General features: G+C 36.8%; 1 protein-coding gene across 1 annotated transcript in view; it reads right to left on the bottom strand.

Annotated features, from left to right (window-relative positions):
- MRPS35 (mitochondrial ribosomal protein S35) overlaps positions 1–11,702 on the bottom strand; it is a 42,124-nt gene that overhangs the window by 930 nt on the left and 29,492 nt on the right. The window lies entirely within an intron of this gene.

Raw genomic sequence — 11,702 nt, 5'->3', positions numbered from 1 at the left:
CTGAAAGGAAAAAACAAGTTCTGAGTTCTGAAAATTATGACTCGAAGTCTGGTCCACACTCTGTGTGTACACCTTGCCTGACCTCCCTTATCCAGCACTGCTATCCACCTGCACCAGCAGCTTTGGGCTGCACACTCTGTCACATGAGCACCTCGTTACCACTCACTAATTCTACCCACATAATTTACACTTTATCTGCCCTGCAAATTGCACTTACAAAGCAATACTGCTTCCCAAAAGATGTAGAAAACTCACTCCCTGCAACTTTCCAGTCCCTAAACTCTAACTCATCAAACATTTCAAATTTCTGAGGTTCCAAATATGAGAGTTGAAAGGAGACTGTATTTACCTCTGTAACATGCCTCTGGGAATGACAGGGAAGACCAATTATTACAATAAATTTAAAATATAAAGTTTATGTGAGTTTTAGTCATAATGACTTGATAAATTCTGGAATTTTGTCTTATTATTTTCTGTTCCTATAATGGAAACAATTTTCATTACTACTTACTTTTTCTTACAAAAATTATTACCATGTTATTTTAGGGAACACTGGTAGGTTTTAGATTAATATAATTCAGATTTATGATTTAAATGAAGATGTAACACTCTGAAAAAAATCAAGCAACACAGCTAATATGTAATATGCCCTGGTTCAGAGAAGTGCTGAATAGCAGCCACGTTCTTTCCAAATTAACACATAACAATATTCTGAGCCACAGGCTATTATGGAATGATCCACTAGTCTTACAACTTTGGAAGGTGGTAAACCCTTCTAAATTATAAAGTTTTTAAAGTATTAAAAGTGAGGCAGATTTGTAAGGCTGTCAGAAATAATATTTTAGCTCTGAAAACTCCTCTTGAAACAGACCACAGCTTGAGCAGACAGAGCTCCAAGCCTCCTCAGAGCCAAGTGAGCACCAAGAAGGAGGCAAACAGTCTCCAGCCATGCCACCCTCCCATCCCCACTCCCGCTCCAAAAGCCCACGAAAATAGAAAAGCACTAGAAATTTGTCCCTCAAAGGATAAAGAGGATCCCCACCAAAGGCAAACAAGCCACTGCGGAGGCCACCGACTCAGCAAACCCCATTCGGATCACTGAAGCCCAGGAAAGGAGCTCCTCCACCACAGAGACCCACAAGAAGAAGAAACCCTCCTTTAATCCTTTAAACTGTGTATGCTTTCCTTTAAGAGAAACAAACTGATGTAGGGTGTTTCCTCAGATCCCAGATTCCTGAGCCAAAGTGGGGTCTCTGTACTCGCAGCTCCCCTACGTCTGCCCCACCTCCCTATACTGAATTTATGGCGGAGGACAGTGTTCCAACTTACATTCTAGAAACATCGTATCTGGTTGAGAATCTGCTCTGCACCCTCTTTTTAACCGGTAGGGAGGCTTTCGCTTGGCAGGGGGTCAGGGATAATATGAAGTAACTTCCTGTTATGCCCCGCCCCCAGAGCCCTGTTGCAAATAACTCCTAACAGCCAAACTCTGAATTTGTACATTTAAAAAAAATAACTGACAAAATTACCCCACCATACCTAATTCTTACTGTAATATATGAAGAAGGAATAAATGTCAGCCCCTTAAAAAAAAATGTCCGAAATTAAATATATCACCGGCCTATCTACTCCTGCCAATGCTTTAAATGTTCAAGACAATGTCATAGTTTCTTCATAATTCTAACTTACAAGTGAAATAAACTTAAGAGGTCAACACATTTTATAAAGCATTAAGTAAAACAGTCACTCCATCTCATTCTGAACTGTTAGAAGACAAGAATTAAGAGACCTAACTGTTTAAAAAATTATGTTTCACCTAGGTGTTTCTAGATTTTAACTGACTTGAAATAGATGCTTAATCAGAGGAGATAACCAAAGTAAATCCACTAACAATTTTCAACATTTTTTATCTTCCCCTTATATTTGACATATACAATTCTACATTGGTTTGCCAAGGTGTGTTCATAGGTATGCCATGATATTGATTCCCTGAGCACCCAGGTGCCAAGTGAGCCTGGTGCAGCAGGGGCAGCCACAAGCATCCTCCCTCCTTTATTTATCTCAGCAGAGAATTTTTGTGTGTGCAGTGACATGAAAAAGGTTAGGAAATCCTAAACTACAGGATAATGCACATTTATACTTACTGCTGTTCTAAATAGTCTTTGGTAAGGGAAAGTCACATATTCTGTGAAGGGCATGGCTTCCTACCAATCCTGTACAGATACAATGCAGTGCTGGGCTTCAGCAACAAGCCAAACAAAACTCTAGTTTTCTACATATTCTAGCTTTAGGATCCAAACTCTGCACAACTAAATATAAATTCCAAGATAATAATAGTAACAATCTCCCAAACTGAATACTTACTATATACCAGGTACTTTAATACTTACATGTATATATTAATTATTTAATATAATTCATATTAAGACATACTGGGTTAGATCTTGACATCTCTACAGATAAGAAAACTAAGTATTACAGAAGTTAAATAAAGTTGGGCACAGTCACCTGGGAATGTTTCAGATTTCAGAATTTTTGTATTTTAACTTGTAAAGTTAATGCAGCACGCACACAGTAAATTTTGTAACATCTCCAGAGGAGGTCTATGGCAGCACCCCCTAATCAAATATATTACTACTTTTCTAGCAACATGTATGAATAGTCACACTAAATGGGATTAACAAAGGCTGTAAATAGCTTCTCATCCATTCAGAGTTCACTTTGCCACCAAATAAGTTATGAAAAGACTAGCAATTTCCAAAGCTTTTTTCATTTCAGAATTACAGGTAGAGGGCTTTATATCTGTGATTCCCTCAAGGTCACACAGGGAGGGGTACGGCACAGTATTTACCATGGGCTTTGGGGTTTTACAGAACTGAGTTTAAATCCTACCTTCATCACTTACTACTGTGATAGGCTTGCATTTCTATAAGAACTGACTCCCCAGAACTGTTCTGAGGATTAAAAGAAGGAATAGCTACATACTTAAGAGTACCTGGCTCATAATAAACACTAAATAACCATGTACTACTAATATCACAACTTATTAAGAAGAAGAATAAATAAGAGTAGGATTCAAACCCTTGCTGGCACACCTCCAAAATCTATGCTCCCATGTCAAGGGCGCCACTACCACCATCAAGCAATAAAGCGAAACTTTAAAGGTAAATATAAACACAAGAAGTGTCCAAATGTTTTGCCATCATTATTCCCACTCACAAAATCATATGACTGATATTTATCAAATGTAGATTAAAAAAATACAGAAACAAAAGGTCTTTATCACTGATAGAAAGGTAATATTTTTCATGCTTATTACTTCTTGATAAATGTTATCACTGATTAGATTTAATTTTCTCAGTTAATAGCGTGTTCTTAAAAATAACTGAATTATCTCCAGTTTTCCAGCAGTCTCCTTTGGGTGAAGGCTTTTTATGTCTAAGCAAATGTAGAAAACACAAAAACACACACACAGAGAATTTACCTCTTATAAAGACCTGTCTCAAGAAAAAGAAAGCTACTTTTTTGAAGTCCTATGTTACATGTTATCAATAAAAAAGATCTTTAGAATTTCTGTTTTTCAAGCAGGAAAAATAAAGATTAATTGTTAGCACTATATTTACCTTTTGAGGGAAATCTTTTATAGTCATTAATACATAAGTTTTCACAGACGGCTGCCATCCAAATGGGGCTTATCATTGAAGAAAGAACAGAGCTAAATGGAAGAGCTGTTGGTTTAAATGATATATTAAGATGCAATCCCAATGAAACTTTCATAGGGACCTCTTGAATTCTGGCTCCCAGTTCGGTATGGCTAATGGGAGGCACCAGCAAGACACCTAGAGAATGATGGAGAGTGAGGTCAGGGTTGTCCTTCCCAACTCTCTCCCTGATGGGGGGGATGCCCCACAGTTCTTGTCAGGTGGCCCATCCATACAGCTCTCTCTCCGGTTCTGCAGCTCCTCCCTCCCCTGCCCCTTCAGATATGCGGTGTGATGGTACCCCACTCTCACCACCCCTGAGAACTGCACCCTCACTTGTTTCTGTTACTGAACCTTTGTAAAATGTCTCCTTAATAAAATATCCTGAAAATGAAGAAAAACAAAAAAAGCAATTCCAAAATCATCTTCTAGTAATGATAAAAAGGTAATAACATTGTATATAATGCTTGTCACTTGAGAATATTTTTCATATAAGAGGTATAAATATAAAATCCTTGAGGGGAAAAAAACTCCAAATTTCTTTAATTTTACATTAAGATTTCCACTTTCAAATAGGATGTAACAGGTCAGAGGATGCCTCTGCTTTGGCTACAACTGGAAAAAAGCCAGGTAATCAATACACCAGAGAGTTTTATCTTTTTAATTTTTAAAAAATTTTATTTTATTTTATTTTATTTATTTTTGGTTGTGTTGGGTCTTCGTTGCTGTGCGGGGGCTTTCTCTAGTTGTGGTGGGTAGGGGCTACTCTTCGTTGCAGTGCACAGGCTTCTCATTGTGGTGGCTTCTCTTGTTGTGGAGCATGGGCTCTAGGCACCCGGGTTTCAGTAGTTGTGGCACGCAGGCTCAGTAGTTGTGACGCACGGGCTTAGCTGCTCCACGGCATGTGGGATCTTCCCGGACCAGGGCTCGAACCCGTGTCCCCTGCATTGGCAGGTGGATTCTTAACTACTGCACCACCAGGGAAGTCCCACCAGGGAGTTTTAGAATCAATTCGGACTAGATCAATGTGAATTCCAGGCTGCAAGCATATGGGGAGCATCCTTCTGAAAATTCCTAGCCATTTTCTTCCCTGAGTCCATTTTCCAATTCTGTATCACACTGGCCCTTAGCCCACACAGAAGAACTCTACTCGGGAAAAGAGAAATGAGCAAGGTTTGAGCTGTTACCCAGGGCTTGTATGACAGATTGGAATTGAAGAGCCCCAAACATGACTGGTTTTAGTTCCAGGGCTACTTATGGGAAGCTGGGGAGGCTGAATCAAGCTTCTGAAGAGCAAATCTCACATAATCTCATAGTGTTTAGGAGACAAGGTCCTACTAGAGGGAGGAAGTCCTATTTCACACAACCAATCTCCCTCTCAAGACATCTTCCAGATTCTGCTGAAGGGCTATAAGTTAACAAGTTAAGCTCAAAACTTCTGAAGAGCACAAGTGACTCTTAAGCAGACTTTGAGATGTGGAAGCGGACTCACCAAGTTCCCAATCAAAATGCCTGAGAAGAGACAAAGGTGAACTAAATTTTAAAAAACTGTAACCCAGCCCTGCTCCAGCTCAATTCTGATTGCATTAAAAAGATAAGCCCCTGACCCTCTCTGCCCAAGAGAAAAAAGAGGAAGTTCTTTCTGATGGATGACATCAATTGGAGCGTCTATGGGTCTTTTACATACAATGTCTGGCATGCAATAAACAATTACCAGACACTTGAGACATTTGAAGAAAATAAAATTAATCAATAATTGTGATATTTGCTGCGTGTCCTTCTAAATTCATTTTTTTAAAAAGCACAGCTATGATTACATTTCATTTATAATTTCGTACCCTGACTTGTAATTCACTGCCAAATTTTTATAGCTTCTGAAATTACACCCAGGATTGAAGTGGGCAATTGTTTAAGAGTTTCTTTTTTTGTACTGTAGTTGACATGTATTAATTTTAAAGCATAAACAATAACATATTCAAATTACTGGGGGGGCAATTAAAAATACCAATGTAAGCTCAAACTGATCACCATTCAGGCAGTTTGATTAGTTTGTAGACTTCAATTTTAATAACTATTAAACATTTACAATTTCACCGTTTAACTTATGTATGTACACAATAAATATACATATATACAGTCTCTTTTCTTCCCTGCCTACCATGAGAGAACCTGCTCTGACTACAGCCCTAGAGGGAGGAGCCTTCCATTCCACATGATCCTGTTCTCTTTTCTCCGCAGCTGGCTCAATTATTTACTCACTCATTCGTTCACTCAGTACATATTTGTTACACAACTACTGTCCCAGGCACTGTCTTGCCCTAGAACTGCCAATCTAGTAGGCAACCTAGAGTTGAGGAGGAACCGGGCAGATGAAGACTGTGATCCCAGTAGAGGAAGAGCATCCATAAAGGCTGGAGGCAGGAACGAGCTTAGGACATTCAGGCCTGAATGAAGGCCAAGGTGAGGAAAGTGGCATGGGATGAGTAAGCACCTTACATATATTAATTCATTTAACTTTCATAACAACCCTATGAGGCAGTACTATTTCTACCTGTTTTCAAATCAGGAAATTGAAGCCCAGAGCAATTAAATAATCTGCCCCAAATCATACTGCTTCTTAGTGGTAGAATGTGTTCCAAGGAACACAGAAACACAGAAAAAAGAACAAAAGAATAACTTAATTTGACCCTATCATCTTTTTTCTCCTTGTAAGCATGAATTCAATACAAAGAAAAACACAATAGCTACTTCATGCAATGGTCAGTGAACTCCAATCTAATAGAAAGCAAAGAAGTATCTGTTCCACTAAATATACAAATGTGTCACCTTCTACCATCTTATTTATAACTCCCTTTGCCTAGAACATGAATCACAGTAATATTCCACTTCTCATGATTACAAGTAAGGCATTGTGCTAGATGAGGAAAAACAGTTTTACTAATTAAAAAAATTCAAGTTACTTGAAAATCATAAAAAATAGGAAAAAGTAAATATCCATAATGGATTAAAAAGCTACTGCCAATACTTTTAGTTATCAAAGCTAAATTTTTAACTGAGCATGTCAAGGAATTCAATTCAAATCAGATCAGTTTTTAAAAAATTTACTGAATGCTGATATGCCAGACATTGTACTAGATGCTGGGAATATAAAGATCAATGAAATACACAGTCCTGTCCTCAGTGACCTCACAGTCTAATGGAGCTGGGCAGACATGTATACAGGCAATTACCATAAAAGCAATAAAAGGAATGCTAACTGACAGGGGAGAAGGGAAAAAGGATGGGAAGAAACATCTGAGACAGGTTACATCTGAGGTGTATTAAAGGATTCCTATGAATTTGCAAGTCTGATCAATTTGAAAAGGGATTATAAGCGAAGAAAACAGCATATGCAAAGTTATGAAAGAACACATTATGTTCATTATGGTACAGGATACATAACCTACAATTCCTGAGTAGCTGGTAATGAGGTGGTAAATTGCTGTGAATAGACATACCAAGTAGTTTAGATTTTATGCTAGGTAATGGGGAACCACTGAAGGATTTTATAAAGGGATATTTTATAAAGGGATATGATATCTTGCTAGGAGTAGCCAATATTATCCTACAGATTCCATTAACATATTAACATTGTCAAATATAAATTAGCATCATGAATTAAACTCATAGAAGCAAATGTTTGTAAAGAACTTCCAAAATAATATAGCATTAGAACACTTTTCCTTTAAATATTTGAAAAAACACATAATCAAATGAAAAACCTGACCTACATATAGCCCAAAATCATACATCCATGAAAATTAAGTATCTCAAACTGCTGCCAAGATATTTCTTAAAATTTGGGCATAATTATTGATTATTAATAATATTATTAATAGATCATTAAAAAGCTATACCAGTAAGCTAATTATTGCTAATATCTAACAAGTATGCTACATTTTAAATTACTGAAAAGGGAGTTTCTTTGTTACTCTGTCACTTTACTTTTTAAGTTGAAAACCTACTTCAAAAGTCCATTTTTGGATCTCCAAAAGAATAGACAATGTTTCAATAGCTGTTATTAAACATTTAGTTAATAAACATTAATAAACATTAATATTATTAAATGTTATTATAATAAACATTAATAAACATTAATATTATTAAATGTTATTAAACATGTAGTTACCTAGCACTGACCCAGATATTCTGAAGAACAAAATACAGTAAGATCAGATGCATGTTAATGAGAGTCTTACAAGATTAGTTAAAAGGACAAAACATACAGGGAAAACAACCCATGGAACATGGACTAAGGCAACTTTTGTAGTCAAGAAAATAAGACAGTATAATTTGCTATCTATGCAAAGTAGGAGTCAAAGAATAAGAGGCTCAAATATATCTGATAAAGGATTAATATCCAAAATATATAAAGAACTCATACAACCCAAAAGCAAAAAAAAAAAAAAAACAAAACAAAACCACCTGATTAAAAAATGGGCAGAGGATCTGAATAGACATTTTTCCAAGAAAGACATTCAGATGGCCAAAAGGCACCTGAAAAGGTGCTTAACATCACTAATCATCAGGCAAATGCAAATCAAAACCACAATGATACCGCCTCACACTCATTAGAATGGCTATTACCAAAAAGACAAGAAATAACAAGTGTTGGTGAGGATGTGGAAAGAGAACCTTTGTGCACTGTTGGTGGGAATGTGAAGTGGTGCAGCCACTATGGAAAACAGTATGAAGGTTCCTCAAAAAACTAAAAATAGAGCTACCATATGATCTAGCAATTCCACTTCTGGGTATTTATCTGAAGGAAATGAAAACTCTAGCCCGAAAAGATATCTACACCCCCATGTTCACAGAAGCATTATTTATAATAGCCAAGACATGGAAACAACCTAAGTGTCCATGAATGGATGAATGGATAAAGAGTAAGTGGTGCATATATATGCAATAGAATATCATCCAGCCATAAAAAAGGAAGGAAATTCTGCCATTTGCGACAACAGGGATGAACCCTGAGGGCATTATGCTAAGTGAAATAAGTCAGACAGAGAAAGACAAACAGTTATGATCTCACTTATGTGTGGAATCTAAAAGAACAGAAAAGAAACAAAAAAACCCTGAACTCACAGAAGCAGAGAACAATTGGTGGTTGCCAGAGGCTGGGGGTGGGAGGTGGGTAAAATGGGTGAAGGTGATCAAAAGGTACAAACTTCCAGTTATAAAACAAGTAAGTCATGGGGATATAATGTACAGCCTGGTGACTACAGTCAAGAATGCTGTATTGTATACTTGAAAGTTGCTAAGAGTAAATCTTAAAAGTTGTCATCACAGGAAGAAATTTTTTTATTAACTTTGTGTGGTAATGGATGTTAAGCTGACATATTGTGGTGATCATTTTGTGTTTTATACACACACACACACACACACACACACACACACACAAAATCATTATGTTGTATACCTGAAAATAAGATATTACATGTCAATAATATCTCAGTTAAAAAAAAGAGGTTCGAGTGGGTATCAAAGCCTTGAAGGATATACAAGAAATAAATAAGTAGAGAAAAATAAAAAATTAAATAGTAAATTATATAACCTTTATAACGTTTTTTATAATATTTATTACTAAACCAACTTGCTTCTACTAGTGTTCCTCAACAGAAGAGACAGTGTTTTCTCCTTAGGTATTAATCTTCATATCCAACAACACCAAGCAAATAAGAGGCAACCAGTAAACATTTGCTCATCAATCAATAAACAGTTCATTTTAATGAAAGCACACTTAATATTTGCCATGAGGATGGTTTACTCTTTCATAAACACTAAAACATTGAAAGAGGTGCCTTTTCACACACCTAGTAAAATGCTACTACATCAGTTCAATATGTTCACAGCCTGGCTCTGAATTATTTTTCAGTCTCATCTCCTACCTCTGCCCTGTTGGTCGTGTACCCTGGCCACACCAACTTCTGCCTGCTCTCTAAACCCACCAGGCCTAGAGTCCTTCACCTACTGCACACTCCTACTCATCTTCCAAAACCAGTCACCACTTCCATGATGCTTCAAGGGAGAATTAATCCTTGTATGCGCCTCTCACAGCACTATGTTCCAACCTCCCTTACCTAGTGAAACAGACTATATTATAACCACCAAATCCCTCTAGGAATAAAGGTACCTAAAACAGAGGCTCATTCATTTTGATAATCCGAACGATACCTATCACTGTACCTTGTAAACGAGAACAAAATCATTGATGAATGCTAAGAAGAGAAAACAATAAATGTCATTCAAGCATTCTCTGATAACCTGGAAATCTATGTGTATGTGAGCACACACAAAAGATCACTATGAACTCATAAACCACTAGACTAAATGGCAATTATGGCTCTGCAAAAGGATTCATCATTTTTATCAGAAATACTTGCAATAAGGTCCCCTGTAAAAATAAACTCTGAGTATAAAATTATCCATTTTGTTACATGACTTTTCAGAACCACTTTAATACAAACCTAGATATATTTCTGACTGGCAACAAGACTATCATGAAGTCCAAATTAGACAGCCAAAAATTCAAATTTTAAAAAGCAACCATTAGTAATTAAATATCACAATCACCCAAGAACCCTTTGAATCTGATTTCAGATCTCTACATTTTCTAAAGCAAGTGTTTATTTTCTTTCCTCCACCACTGTCTGTGTTTTAGTCTATCTTTTGTGCAACTCACTTTGTAAAATGCTTCATTCAATCATCTCTTAACCAAATGACTTGTGGAAGGTTTAAAGGAACAACATGCAACAAAGTTAACATTTATTATCAGTTGTGTCAGAATGTGAGTCAGATACATGTTGTAAAAATTCAAATACAACAGGGCACAGAGCTGACTTGATCTGCATAAAGTCTTTGTCAAGTTAACTGTGAGCTATACACAGAAATTGGAACTAAATGAATTTGAAATTCTAAGATAAATCTTTCTTCATTTTAGTAGTTAACAATGTTAATAGCCACCATTTAATGAGCACCCACTATTCACCAGACATTTCACATAAATTCTCCCTGATCTATCCAAAAGCCCTTAGAAGAAATCTGAGCCTGACGTTAAAAGGATGGCCAAGGTTACACAGGTAACAAGTAGTGGGATTCAAATCCAAATCTGAATGGTTCCAAAGATTAAAACCTAATTCACTTCTATACCAACATTGTGTAATACTGAAATATTAAACCAAATTTCTACACGTCTTTTTGCTTCTTTGAACAGCTGAAGAATAAATGGTTTAATGTATATCTGTTTCTCAGTACCTTCTTAGCACTGCAATAATCATTCTGTGAAGCATTACTAAGACTCTATGCCTGAAGTCTATGCTTTGTGAAGTCTATGCCTTTTGAATATGTAAATTAATAAAGAAAACCTCAGTTAAAGTTAGAGTTGGCAATGGCCTGTAGAGGGAGGTCTCATGCATTCTCACACTCCATTATTTGCATGCACTGACCTTCACTTTCATGCCCCACTGGAAGAAGCACACCCCGCACTCTCAAACAGATAGTGCAACTACTTTACAATCCCAAAGGAAGAATTTCTCCTTGCTCAGCAACAGCCCAGGCAATGAGAAACATCTCAGCTCCGCAAATGAAGACATCACCACCCTAAACTCCTACTTTCCTCCCTTGAAATTTCATTTAGAACAGCCTCTCCCAACTCCCTCCTTTTCCCTATAAAAACAAGCTCCCTTTTCTTTGTTCTCTGGACTTACCTACAGTTCACCATAAATTGCATGTCCCAAATAGCAATTCTTTGCTGTTCCCGAATAAACCAATTTTATTGTTTTAGAAGTCAACAACTTCTACTTTAATAATTCTATATAGTTAAACTGTTTTGAATAGCACACTACAGTAACTTTCTTATACTGGTCTAAATGCATACCTTTTCAGAGAAGTTTCAGCATTATGTTACATAAAACTACCAACTACTTTCTCTCAATGCTACTTAGAGGTAACCTCCACAGAGCT

Source organism: Leucopleurus acutus (genome assembly GCF_964270905.1).
Source record: "Leucopleurus acutus genome assembly, chromosome: 11".
In the NCBI taxonomy this organism is placed as follows: domain Eukaryota; kingdom Metazoa; phylum Chordata; class Mammalia; order Artiodactyla; family Delphinidae; genus Leucopleurus; species Leucopleurus acutus.
This window is presented reverse-complemented; position numbering and strand designations above follow the sequence as displayed.